The 13,504-nt window shown below is 37.0% G+C and overlaps 1 protein-coding gene across 5 annotated transcripts in view; it reads right to left on the reverse strand.

The window, feature by feature from the left end:
- The window catches only part of LOC129768731 (uncharacterized), a 168,194-nt gene extending 156,269 nt beyond the window's left edge, over nt 1-11,925 (reverse strand). For 2 of the 5 annotated variants that reach the window (XM_055770570.1, XM_055770575.1), the window contains exon 1: nt 11,822-11,925. The gene's annotated coding sequence lies outside the window, so the exon portion shown is untranslated. Of the gene's footprint in view, nt 1-11,414; nt 11,586-11,704 lie in introns of those variants that run through there. The other 3 variants (XM_055770572.1, XM_055770571.1, XM_055770574.1) reach the window with 3 other exon arrangements.
- Nucleotides 11,926-13,504: the final 1,579 nt, after the last annotated feature.

Genomic DNA, 13,504 nt, shown 5'->3' on the forward strand with positions numbered 1-13,504 from the left:
TTTTTTTTAATTTTCATTTGTTCATAAAATTAGTTACAATCATCTGTTTTAAGTCAAATATGTTCGATGACTTGTTCCCAACGAGATGCCAACTTCATAATACCCCTGTTATAGAAGCTCGCTTCCTTATTGGCAAAAAACTCGGATAGCCAATTTTCACAGGCCTCTTTTGTGGCTAACTTCTGACTACCTAGCTCGTTCGCCATGGACAAAAACAGGTGGTAGTCACTTGGTGCAAGGTCCGGACTATACGGCGGATGCAAAAGAACCTCCCACCCGAGCTCCCGGAGCTTCTGGCGCGTCACCAAAGAAGTGTGTGGCCTGGCGTTGTCCTGATGGAAGACAATGCGGCCTCTGTTTATCAAAGATGGCCTCTTCTTCATGAGTGCTACCTTCAAGCGGTTTAGTTGTTGGCAGTACAGGTCCGAATTGAGCGTTTGGACATAGGGAAGCAGCTCATAATAGATTATTCCTTGACAATCCCACCAAACACACAGCAGAACCTTCCTGGCCGTCAATGAGGGCTTGGCCACCGTCTGAGCCGCTTCAGCGGACTTCGACCACGACCGTTTGCGCTTCACGTTGTCGTAAGTGACCCACTTATCGAAATTGTATCGGGTCCATAAACTGCACAAATTTTATTGGCAGCTTGAGATGCATTTTTGCCTTTGTCATAGTAGTACTGTAAAATATGTCGAATTTTCTCTTCATTTTGCTCCATATTTGCGACACTATAACTCACGAACGACTTAACCAAACAAATAACTGTCAAGGACTATATTATAGCGCGCAAAAATACCTTTCCAACAAGCTATAGTATAACTCGATACAATGAATACAAATAGAACTACGCGCTTACAACGACACCTCGCGGAAATACCGCAGGACTTTTTTGACAGCCTAATATTCATAGAGTCATTGACCACTAGTATGGTATATTTTCCTTGGCACCCTGAATTTGAATACATGTTATCACTTTGGTACGGGAGCTTAGACCACTTCCTTCAATTCCACCTTTTATTTCTGCAGACGCTGAATTCTTCTTCATAGTCTCCTCCACCACCAGGGAATTATTCGTATGCTTCAACCGTAAATGGTTTAGCATATTCGATGAATTTCGACAAAATACCATGACGGTTAAACAAATTTTACACTGTATTTTTTGGAAAAAGGTTCCTTTTTGCATTAAACGTGATTAGTGTGATAATTATTCGATATTTTAATTTCGTATTTTAATTTTTCATTATTCGATATGAATTAACTAGATTAAAACTGAAGATATTCGATTATTTGAATTAATCGAACGATTAACCGACGTCTCTACGTAAATCCGCGTAAAAAAACCGCGTGAATTCCAAAATCCGCGTAAATTCCAAAATCCGCGTGAAAATAAACTGGGTAAATTTCAAAATCCGTGTAAAAATCTAACAAACAGCGAATTAGTAGTTTAAAATGCAACCCATACTCTAACAACTGATTACCTTTTTTTTTGCATGTTACAATCATGCTATCTGTATCATCTTTTAATTCTCAGCTGCTAATCAGTGATACAATACAAACTTATTTTGTGAAATGTCACATCAATTAGCATATTGAATTTTTACGCGGTTAATGCGAGCCGCGTTGAAAAAACCGCGTAAATTCCAAAAACCACGTAAAAAAGCCGCGTATAATAAAACCGCGTATAAAAAAACCGCGTAAAAAGCGACTTCAGTGTATATAGGTTATGTGAACATAAACCATGTGTCCTTTTTTACCTTATCTGTCCAATTAAACCTGATCTGTATTATTTCTTTATAAGTATCGGCACTCAGTTGTGATTTTTCGGTGGTTTAGATTTTGTTTACGCCTGAAAATCACTCACTCAGTCAGAGCATTTAAGTCTGGCAAGCACGATTCAAATTCTATAATTTTCTTCCAATTATCGAATTCTCGAAAATTCCAATCCATTTTTCATCGATTTTAGTGTTAACGTATGCGTTAAAAAATGGACTAATCTCGGATGGCGATTAAAAAAATACAAAAGATAATTCAATGGAACAAACTTTCCTTAAATCTTACGTTTATTAAGCCTACAACAAAAATGATTCAAGGCTGTTGATTCGCAGTAGCAGCACTGTCAAGCAACTTGGTGATTTTTTCAAACTGCCAGCTCCACCCCACAGCGAAGTAGTTGGACATCCTGAGGCACTTTGTGTCCGCCAGGTATAGCCAATCTAGTATTCACAACAACCTCTCCCTGCCGCTCTTTAAGCCGGGAAATCGATGCAACCGGCCAAATGGTGAAGGAGAATCTGGCCAAAATGGACATTTTTATGCGGAAGCGTCAGACGAGACCGGCCCTATCTGAGCAGCAGCCAATCATCCAGGAGGAGCAGCTTGAGGCAGGGTTACACGGGGTGAGTTGGACATACGGGGTGATTTGGACCACCCCATCATCTCAAAAAGTATGGCTCAACTTGGTTTTTTTATAATGTCATCTTCTATTATTAATGAACCGTATGTAACTAACGTATAAAAACTTTGGTAAAATTAGACAGGTGGAAGGAGATGGTACCATGAACACATCAAGCACTTTGATTGTCAAAAAATGTGAATTTTCCGATCGTGGTTTTAAGGTTTTTCCCACTGATTAAACAAACTTTTCGTGTATTGTGCAGAAAAGTTCTGTTCACCTACAGAAGAGGAACAAATTGATGCTGCGAAACTGTAAGTTTGATAAAAATAAATGGAATTAATTACATTTTAATTTTTGCATGTTGTGTGGGTGACATGGACACGTTTTTGTGGGGTGAATTGGTCCTACAGGTTTGAGGTTTTTCTTTGGTCTAATTGAATCCAGATGCCGCTGAATTACAAGAAGAGGATGGACAGACAACGTTGGAAAAAGGAGGAGCTTGAAAGAGCAACGCAGGCCATCAAGAACGGATTTTCTTCGACCAAGCAGAATTCGAGATGGCCTATTTTTTCGGACTGGAATCTGGCCAAGACACCTAGTATCGATCCCAGAATACTGTTACTGGTTGTAACATTATTCCAAAATACTTTACATAAACATAAGTATGTTTTTTTCGATGAAACACACACTGGACCAAATCACCCCACAGATGGTCCAAATCACCCCGCATCAAACTTTAATGTCCAAAGATCATCTCTTTTATTATATGATATTTTTGGAAGTTGTGGTCTTTATGTTGAACCTGTGATCAGCCCATTATGCCAAAAGATCACTGGAGGATGGATCGGCTGGAGATAAACATTGTCGCGAAGACCGCCAACCTTCCCAACATCCCCAGCTGCGATCGATAGAAAACTTTTGGGCGAATGGCCAAAATGGAGAGACGGTCGACTACCAAACCAGCTCAACGTATTAATCTTTGGAAGCATTGGAAGCTCTCTTGAACAGTCTGCCAAATAAAAGTTTTTTTTGAGGTTCATCCATTTAATAAAATCTTTCTATATTTGTTTAAAGCAGGCGTAATGAAACGCGACATACCTGAAAATTATATATACCTCTATATATGAAAAAGAATATTCATGTATGAAAATACAATAAAAATAATTTCAAAATCAATTTCCATTAACCATTTAACCATTTTTAGTAAGTTGGTCACGGACCAACTTACCCATATGACTAACTAGCCCCGCCCTACCCTACTCCTCTCATAATTCGCTTCATGTCTTTGTCCGCTCACTTTTTACCTGTATGGCGTATTGTATAATTATAAATTTGTGATTTTCTTAAATAATTGGTGTCCAACTCTAGAATTCTCAAATAAGAATTTCTTCTAGATCATCCCCCATCTAGAAGAAATTCTTATTTGAGAATGGAGTGGAGGGTATAAAATTTAAAAAAAAGTATATCGCCAACCGCATGATAACAAATGATGACCACTGCATTCAAATTCTCAGGAGCGACATCGCCGGCGTCATCATGATTTAGGATTAGAAAGCATAATAAAACAAATTTATTTCACTCCCCGGCCGGGTGTCATTGTGTGGTAATAAATTTAAATTTATTAGATGAAACCACATTTTCCGTTAATCGGTACGGCCTCTACCATAACTTATATTAATTACAAGGAAATTGGAAAATCCAGGATTATAGACCGCTTAGTACAGACGAAAAACACCAGCCAGAAATATGAGGGAACATCTTTCTCTGTTGTTTTCTCACTGTACCGCAGTAAACTAAACGCATGTAATAACTACTAGTAATGATAGAATGGTCAAGTAATATGTTGTATATTGACAAAGTCGATTACATTGATAATTGGAAAATATTATCGCTCAAATCTTTGCGTCAAAATGTTCCATAAAATTTACGGAAAGGTTGGTTACATGTAGGGGACGAGGGGGTAAGACGGCCACCCTTAGTATAGAGCACTATCAAACACAATATGTACAAAATTGAAGCGTTTCATTATGTCTGCATCGATCTTTAGGATATTTTCCGCAATCACGTTGATTTTCAGAAATTTTACTGTTTATTTCTGCGCTCTCTGCGCTTTTTATATAGTACTTATGATGGAAAGTACCCCAATCACAGAAAAAAATGGCTATGTGTTTTCAAGATGGTCTATATCACTCAAGGGGGGACCCCTGTCTGAAAGGTCGAAAATAATGAATTTTCGTGATTTTTTTTTGAATGTTAGGAATAAAGTGATGAGTTCGGGTATTTTGGTAATTATTTAAGATCGATTTGAATATGTATTTTCCATTTTTTTAGTGTACGAATTATGATTATTAGGTTGTTGACAGCTGGATGCGTAGATGCTGTCTGAAAATCGGTACCTTGCTGGTGGTATCGTTCTGAAGCAACGCAGAACGAATTCAAATGAATATTTTGAAACTTCAGGACAATACCAAAAGAGTTACATAGGGGTTTTTGAAAATTCGAAAAATTGCCAAAATGGCGGCCATTTTTGTTAAAAACGAGTTATTTTTCATGAAAAATTGCAATTTTGAAGCTCATAAAAAATCGAATAAATGAGATATCAAAAAATGGCTGTAACGCTTTAGATAATTAAAAAAAATCAGCCAAATCGGTCGAGAAGATCCTGAGATATCGATACCACCAGTTGAAAAAACATGGGTTCTAAAAAAAAACGCGTTTAAAAATTCGCACTGCAATACTATATCCCTTGAGGTGACTTCATACTTTTGGCTGTAACTTCCCAACGACATCACATAGCGAAATATTCTCTTAAGACAACATTTCTGAGGGCATAAACTTTCCAAAAATGCAAAAAACAAAAAAAAATCTTTCGATCGCGAAGACCGGGGTCCCTTGATTCATCATACGGCTTGAACGCCATATCAAGGGGGAAACTTGAAAAAATTCAAAAAAATATTTCAGGCTTGAAATGTTCTCTGGGATGTCTACTAGTTTTCATCCCAGATTTGTCCGATGCTCCGTTTCGAAGTTACAAGCCAATTAGTGGAACTAAGTCTATGCGTAAGGAGCGCCGATCCTAAATTTAAAACGCGTTTTCTTTCACAAAAAATGTCGCCATTTTGTCAAAAATCAATATTTTGAAAAAAATCCTACGAACGATGAAACAAAATATATCCAAGATTACGCAAAAAAATCATCGGTTGAAATCGGTCCACTAGAAAAACTTGTAGAACTCCCACCAGTTTACAAGATTTTGGCTGCAAGGGTTCAACAAACCGGTTGCGGCTATTCAGGGGACAGTTCAATTGACACCAATTTGTTTTTTGTTTGTTAGGTAATATATACCTAATATAACTGTAATATCAGATTAATTATAGTAATTATGTAATTTTCTCGTTGAAAAAAAAATCGAGAAAATCACATACTTTTTATGATGTTCATAGTATACTACGCCCTTAAATGAACAAGCTCGCAGTGTTTTTCTCTGTACCTAATATGTGTATTAATTTTTTTATTTATTTATTTGTTAATTCATCAACGGGCTTTAAGGCCCTAATGATGTAGCTTACTTCTAAATACATAAACCAATTATCACATGGCAGTTTCATCATTAAAAAAAAGAACTAAATCTTTGACGAAGAAGCATTCGGTATAGATTAAAGTCGAACAGCCTGGCTACTCTGTTAAAGAGTCGTTGCAAACCACTGAATCCATCGAACATGCTAAAATTCGTGCGTAGTACAGGCAATCGTAACATCGAATTATTCCGGAGAGCTCGAGGTCGAACATTGATATTGATGTTTTCCAAGAGAACGGGACAGTCTATGCGTCCTTGCAAAGCATCAGCGATCATTCTTCCTCGTAATTCTTCCTCACGAGCATTTTGTAAGACGCTAAATACAGAACGGTTGATAAGGATTTAGAATTTATAAATAAAAAAATATTTTCAATGCTCTGGAGAATTTTTTGCCGGAATATGACGTTAAACGCGTCCTGTGAAAACTATCCGAACGATGACGGAAGAGATTTAACATTGCTTTGACAACAACAACAATGAGGAAGGTTAATCAAATACCGCTACTGAAGGTGAACCTACCTTTCCTATGATTGATGATATTCCGCAATGAGCAAGGTCTGCATGAACTGATGAACTAGACTACTAGAAATAAGTTCCTGCCAATTTCATTTTTTGGGCAGATATTTGTTTTTTTAGTTTAAAAAAAAACAAGAGAATATAGAAATAAATAAAATATATTCAATTACTTACATATTCTGCCAAAAAAAGTATGAATGTCCACGTGGATAAAAGCGGGGGGGGGGTCGTTATACTCAATGACCACACTTGTCCACGGAGGGTTAGGGGGTGTCTAAAATCATGCATTTTTGTCTATGTAGTATGTAGACAGCCCCTAACTCAAAATCCAGATGTCTGATTAAATTATTATATTTGGAATAGTTGTTGGACAAATCATTAATTATCCATGAAAAATAACATTTTTAATGAACTGTTTAAAAGACTTACTCAAAAATTGAATTATATATTAAAAACTTTTATAGCTCAAAACACGATCCCTTCGAGGTTTTTGAAAATATGTTTTTCCAGAAAACTCTCTTTAAAATTACCCTTACTTACACTTAAAATTACACTTATAAAATTTCAGTACTCTGCGAAATCGTAGTCATTTAAAAAAAAGTAATGTTAAAAATGGAATCTTAACACGATTCTACACGAAAAACTACATGTAACGTTTCATCCTATACCCAAAGTTAATTTTTAGCATATGTTCTGGCATCCCGATTTATTACATTAAATAAGCTGAAAGATAACATAAAATATTCTACTCCCCAATACATGTATATCATTTGTTTGTATAATATATATGCTAGAGCCAATATGAGGGAGCGAAACAGGAAACACATTAAAATTAAAGCATATGAAAGCTTTTCGTATAGTTTGCCAAATACACGGCCCAGACAGAGAAAGATATACACCCTTATTCTTGTTTTCGAACGAAAAGAAATCGTTCGAAAGAGTGTGCCATTTATATTCTTGTATTCGTACGAATCAAATCCATTCATTCGAACTTTCGAAAATTGAACAATTCGAACGAATCGGCCATTCTAGTTTTCGTACGAATGTGTTTTTTCACGTGGTTTCTAAACGTCACTTTTTTCTTGCGAATTCCATTCGATTGTTAAATCAGTACATATTCATGTATTTCGGATAATTTGAGCTTAAGTCGTACTGATTCTGCTGTTCAATCTATTATAGAAGGAATTGAGTCATTGAGGATTATGAATATGATTCATGAACATTATTAATATTTCATTTCTTTGTGTACTTTTTATTATTGTTTTTGCTGTTTTGCAGTTCAGTTAGTAAAATTCAATAATTGGGTTGATTTTCTGGCAAAATTAACGAACGATTACTGTATGAGCGACACTTTCACCGTTGCTTTGATGAAATATTGCATGAAATTTAATTGATGCATGAAATCTTGCATCTGATGTTTATGTTCGAAAAAGGTCTTGTTCGAACGGATTCGTACGAAAACAAGAAAGTATTTTTCGAAATTCTTCGAATCAAGTCTTTCGAACGAAAGTCAGATACGGCCGTAAACAAGAATAAGGGTGATATTCTCGTTCATGTTCTTCTTTATCGTCTTAGAAAACACCTTCCAACTTCATTTTATGATGAGGTGTAATATTATCACGCTCCTTTATAATAGCGCTGGCAGCTATATGGATAGCGTGGTCGTGTGAAGTAACTTTGCATTCCAGCCGGCCTTGGTTCGATCCCCATTGACACCATATGGACTTTTTTTTGCGCAATCCCAAATGAAAAGAGAAAAGAAAACAGAAAGAGATGTCTGCTCGCATACATACAAACCATTTTTAAGCTTTTAAAAGAGCTCATTATTTGCGCATTTGACTCTCATGCACAGGAAATGGCATCTTTTCTGCCAAAGATGACATGTTTTTGCCAACGCTAGTTTGGGTGTAGGCTTTATCCATTCTCGAAATATTGTAAGTTTTGGATAATGACAATCATGTTTGTGAAATAATAGAAAACATGGACATTACAATCAAGTACATCGTGTACAGTAAAACCTGTTTTTGTGCAGTTTTTTTTTGTGCGATTTTTTTGTGTGAATTTTTTTGTGCGGTTTTCTGTTCTTGTGCGGTTTTTTGTGCGATTTTTTTTGTGCGGTGTATGAACAGAAGCCTATTTGACGAAGTTATCGTCCATTTAGTTTTTTTCGATGGTTTATATGTATTTCAGTGCGAAAAAAGCATATTTGCGTCTCAATTATCCACTTCTGAAATCATTCCCCTCCTCTCATCAAATGCTCTAAGTTTTTCTAAGTTTTTGCATGACATGATTTCTAACAGCAACACGTTTCGACATGCAACTAAAAGCACAAAACAGCCACGTGCAACCGAAAAGGCAAAGTGTTCCATCGCAAAGCAGGGGAAAAAAAGGAAATTGAACGGTGAATGGCGTGGATTTGAGTTATTTTCTTGGGGGAAACTTTTTTCATGTGGTCCCTATCTACTGCACAAAAAAAGTTTTTTTTCAAAATGTGTACCGGACACGATTTTTTAAGCTGCTGGTGAAGTTTTGCACGATTTTTTTAATGCGACTTTTACTTCAAACTTTGTTAAATTGAAAGAGCTTTCCGATAATAATATTTTAAAAATTTCGAGGGGGTCATGTTTTGAGCTATGAAAGTTTTTAATAATAAATTAAATTTTTGAGTAAGAATATGATTTTTCCTAAATAGTTCGTTGATTTCCCAATAACTTTGCTGAACATTATATTTCAATCAGACATCTGGATTTCAAGTTCTTTTATCTTTCTTCGGGCGAAGACCGGATATGTAAAAGAATTAATGAGCATGGTATAAATCCTCGCATAAGCGGAAATGCTAGTGTTTCACCTAACCTTTTGATCGTTTATATTTTTTCCGGAAAACCTACAGCATCACTACAGTCAATTGCAGAGAAATCAATATTCAATTTAACTTAATGTTAGATATATACAAGTGTGAACCGGAGAGCTATCATGACAGAAAACTTTGACATGGAAACCAGTATATTTATTACGAATAATGTAAAGAGTACAAAAAACCAGAAAAAAAAGGATCAATTCAGAAAAATCAGAAGAAATTGAGTGTTCGTCAGGATATCAGGGAACGCGCTAAAAAGTCTGGGAAATCCTGAAAAATCAGGAAGGTTGGCATCTCTGGCTATGAGGGATTTTTGTTGATCATTCAAAACAGTTTTGATCCGTTATTCACGCTGTACGTTCCAGATCTGATAAATGTGATATGTAGCTTACAAAATGTTTAACCTAATGCAACCAATAATTCGAAATTTTTAACTTTGGGATTGGTCCCCTCTGACTTAACACCGACCAAATGAAAGTCTGCCGATTTATGAAAGGATAATTGACTTGGATCTCGCATCAGAACCGGATTTTTCAAGCATATTCACGTCATTAGCAATAAAGAAACAGATAAAACCCGAATAGAGAGACGAGATCCTTCCTATTAAACACATCGGCAGTAATGAAACAACGGTTACCTTCTGTTGGGTATCTAAATAGAGTTTCTGAAGACGGAAAAACTGACAATATGACGAGGCAACATGTCATCAAAATCAAAACGGTGAGGTTCAACTCGCACGTACATATTACGAAACGTAACCTGGTACAAAAAAAATTAAAACTTGCGTGGACTGAAATGAAACTCCGGGATGATGTACAGATACCAGAAAATAAGACGATATCCAGATTTCAAATCAGGCACACTTGAGTAACCCACAACTATATTTCAGGAAAAAGGATTCACATAGATGGAAGGAAGTGGTATCTCACGATCGAATACATTGTCATTCCATTGAAAAAATCGAGAAAATTTTGTGATATCCCTTCGAATCTGCGAGAATCTATTGAATAATATATCATGCACAAGTATATCATAACATTACCGTATGCTATAATGCTAAAAAAAATTGAGAAATGAATTTGTTAAGACACTTAGACCTCATTGATAAAAAAGGTCCACCGTAAATAATTGAAAAAAAGAAGAAAACACAGCAATATGATTCCGGCTTTTCTATTTCTTTTTTTTTTGAATACGTACTATAAACAAAATAAAAAGGCAATCACTTCTAAATGCGATACTAAATATTAACGGAAATCTGTCCCTCTTGAGAGATGAAGCTGCGAGTGAACCTTGCGTCTCAAAAACAATGTAAATTTAATTATCATATTAATCACCATTCTTCCATGTAAAACACCTCATGGAATCAGAATTCATCCAGTGTCCCATCCTGCTGTGTAATCTTCCCCAGAACCAAATGATTAAATACGCCGCCGGATCTCAAAAACATAATTATCGCTGTGTAAAGCAGTGTGACTTTCATTGGATTAATATAGATAAATGAAATCGCGAAACAAACAGCATATCACCACTAACCAAAAATGTGCGAATATTGAACGGAGTCACGTACTCTCACGTCGGTGAACCACAGCGTAGTTCCACGTGACCCGAAAGGTTTAATGGAGTAGGAGTGTTATCGTCTAAACCAGTTCAGATGAACGAGAAACATTTTTGTCGTAAAGTGCCACTTATGCCAGAGTGTAACACTCCGGTGAAGCACCGTTTAGACCGTAATGTATTCGTGAAGATTCAGTGTATTCAACACATTCAGAGGATGATTGTTAATTTCACTCCCTGATTTTACGGTACCCCAACAAATCGACGGATAGATGTTTCAGATAATTCAACAATGTGCCAGTTTATGATTATTAGTATTTTCAAAGACAGCTTACGTTCAGAGTCAATCCGTTTTGTAAAATACTGACACACTATACAACAACATGTTATCAAATGTTATTTGCCAACACTAAAATCATTCTTCTATTCATAGCAATATACATTTTTCCATAGACCTATCCAACCGCGCATCCAATTATTGTTCCTTTATAATATTACGGTTATAACATTACTCTCGTGTGGCTGCATTTGGTTAGGAGAAACTTTTCCGATCATCTGGCACAGCTTCAAAAAATACTGCTGACGTTCATCCAATTACGCAAAACTGGAAATCCACTTGCTGGCAACCGCTGAAGCAACGTTGACAGTTTGCAGTACAAATCCAATTTATCAACTCCGGAAACTCTCCCTGCGCTTCGAAAGGACCCCTAGGCGAATGATTCTCACAACGGAAGAATGAGTCAAGCAATTCTCACTCCTCTCGATTTAATCATACACTTTTGCCGTTATTTTTTCTGTTTACCGGCGAGATTATATCGCACTCTTTAAATCAGTCAACACTTCACACAATCATTTTTTTTTTCGAATCAACCGTCGTACAGTGAATCACACTGCTTCATCCTCTAATTTACACACTCACTAAAGGACGAACCAACACTCCACCAATCAAAGTATCCCGCAGCATCTGTGGTACAAAAGCTCCATACCACTTTCAGAGTCTTCCTGTATATCGACTGACGACTAAAACAAGACTGATATTGCATCTTTGATTTTGTTGATACTTGCTTCCGTGAGGACATTCGCCACGCCAAAACAAAGGGACCGCGCATGAGCCGCAAGGATCCTCGGCCGAAGACAAAATCGCGTCCACGAGCTGAATTGGAGACGAACCCCGGTTTGGTGTCGCTCTCCATACTTTGACAAAATTGCATTGCAGTCCTCAAAATATTTAATTTTGCCCTACATAGGCAGCCCGCATTGTATGTATGGCATTCCGACGAAGCGATAATCCATAGGAGAAATATCCTTCAACAATTGGCGTCACTTCGTTGCCTCGCCGCCATGGTTATTCGAAACATGAAGCGGCGATTGCCGTCGAGTCTCGGGTCGTTATTTTATTCTTGAAACCGGTGATTGCGTTTATTTTATGTCGGTTACTCTTCCATATCGAAGGATTTTGCGTGGCAACATCGAAAGTGAAGCGTGTAGGACATACGGAAGGGTAATGGAATGTGTTACCACTCCATTGAGGACAAATTCTCCCGCTGGCGTTCGGAGATGTAGAGTTATAAATGAAAAATTAGATTACCGGTTTTTCCTTCTGAGTAATTTCCAAAATGACAAACACATTCCGATAGTAATCCCCACTGTGCCTAGTTAACAATATTTGTGTCCTTCATTAAGGATGCCAAATCAGAAAACATGCCATGTTTTTATGACATACTGTTAATGTTAATAACTATTTTTGATGCGAACGGATTTTGATGATTTACATACAGATAGAATCGAAGATATTTGATATACTATACATTGCGATTCCCTAGTGCATAGTTGGATCAAATTGATGAACATTGGGAGCATTTCTATTTTCCCATGCATTTATTCTGTGCACTTTGGGCTTACCTTCCATAACGTATATTTTCGATGGCACAGATTTTTGGGAAGAAAAACTACAGATGAGAAAGATTTTTACCCCTCTGGTACAGATGGAAATGTGACAATATTGAATACGACTTAAGCGGCTGAGGAACCTAAGAATTAATTCGAATCGTTTCTACCTCAAATAACGTAACGGTAAAAATACGGACCCCTGAATTATAAGTCTGTAAGCACTCGAAACTACTTTCATGACGTTGAACCGCAATATCTAACAGTGCTACCAGACGCCTCCGGCAACTATTCAGACTAGAGTAAAACAAAACCCGTCGTGCTTCTGTGGCCTTATGAAGAAAAGGCATACATCCTCTCGCATCCCACATGGTGGTCAATGGTACCAAGGCAACCCAATCGTGGAAGCCGCAAAACTCTTCGCTACGTTCTTCAAGAGTGTGTTTAGCCAAGACCAAGACGCGATTCTTTTACCCACATTCCTGCGTACAATATTGACTCCCTGTGATCCAGTTTACCGAAAACGAAATTGTGGAAGTTATCGACAATCTGAACATCAAAAAGGGGTACGGGACCGACGGAATCCCTTCCCTACAGACTGCATAAGAATTAGCGGCTCCGATCACCCACTCACACTCCGCTCTGTGAAATGTATTACAAAACGTTTTACATTTCGTAGAATGCATACGGACGAAAAAGTCACAAAAGGGTTGTG

The sequence above is a fragment of the Toxorhynchites rutilus genome, chromosome 2 (assembly GCF_029784135.1).
Source record: "Toxorhynchites rutilus septentrionalis strain SRP chromosome 2, ASM2978413v1, whole genome shotgun sequence".
NCBI lineage: Eukaryota > Metazoa > Arthropoda > Insecta > Diptera > Culicidae > Toxorhynchites > Toxorhynchites rutilus.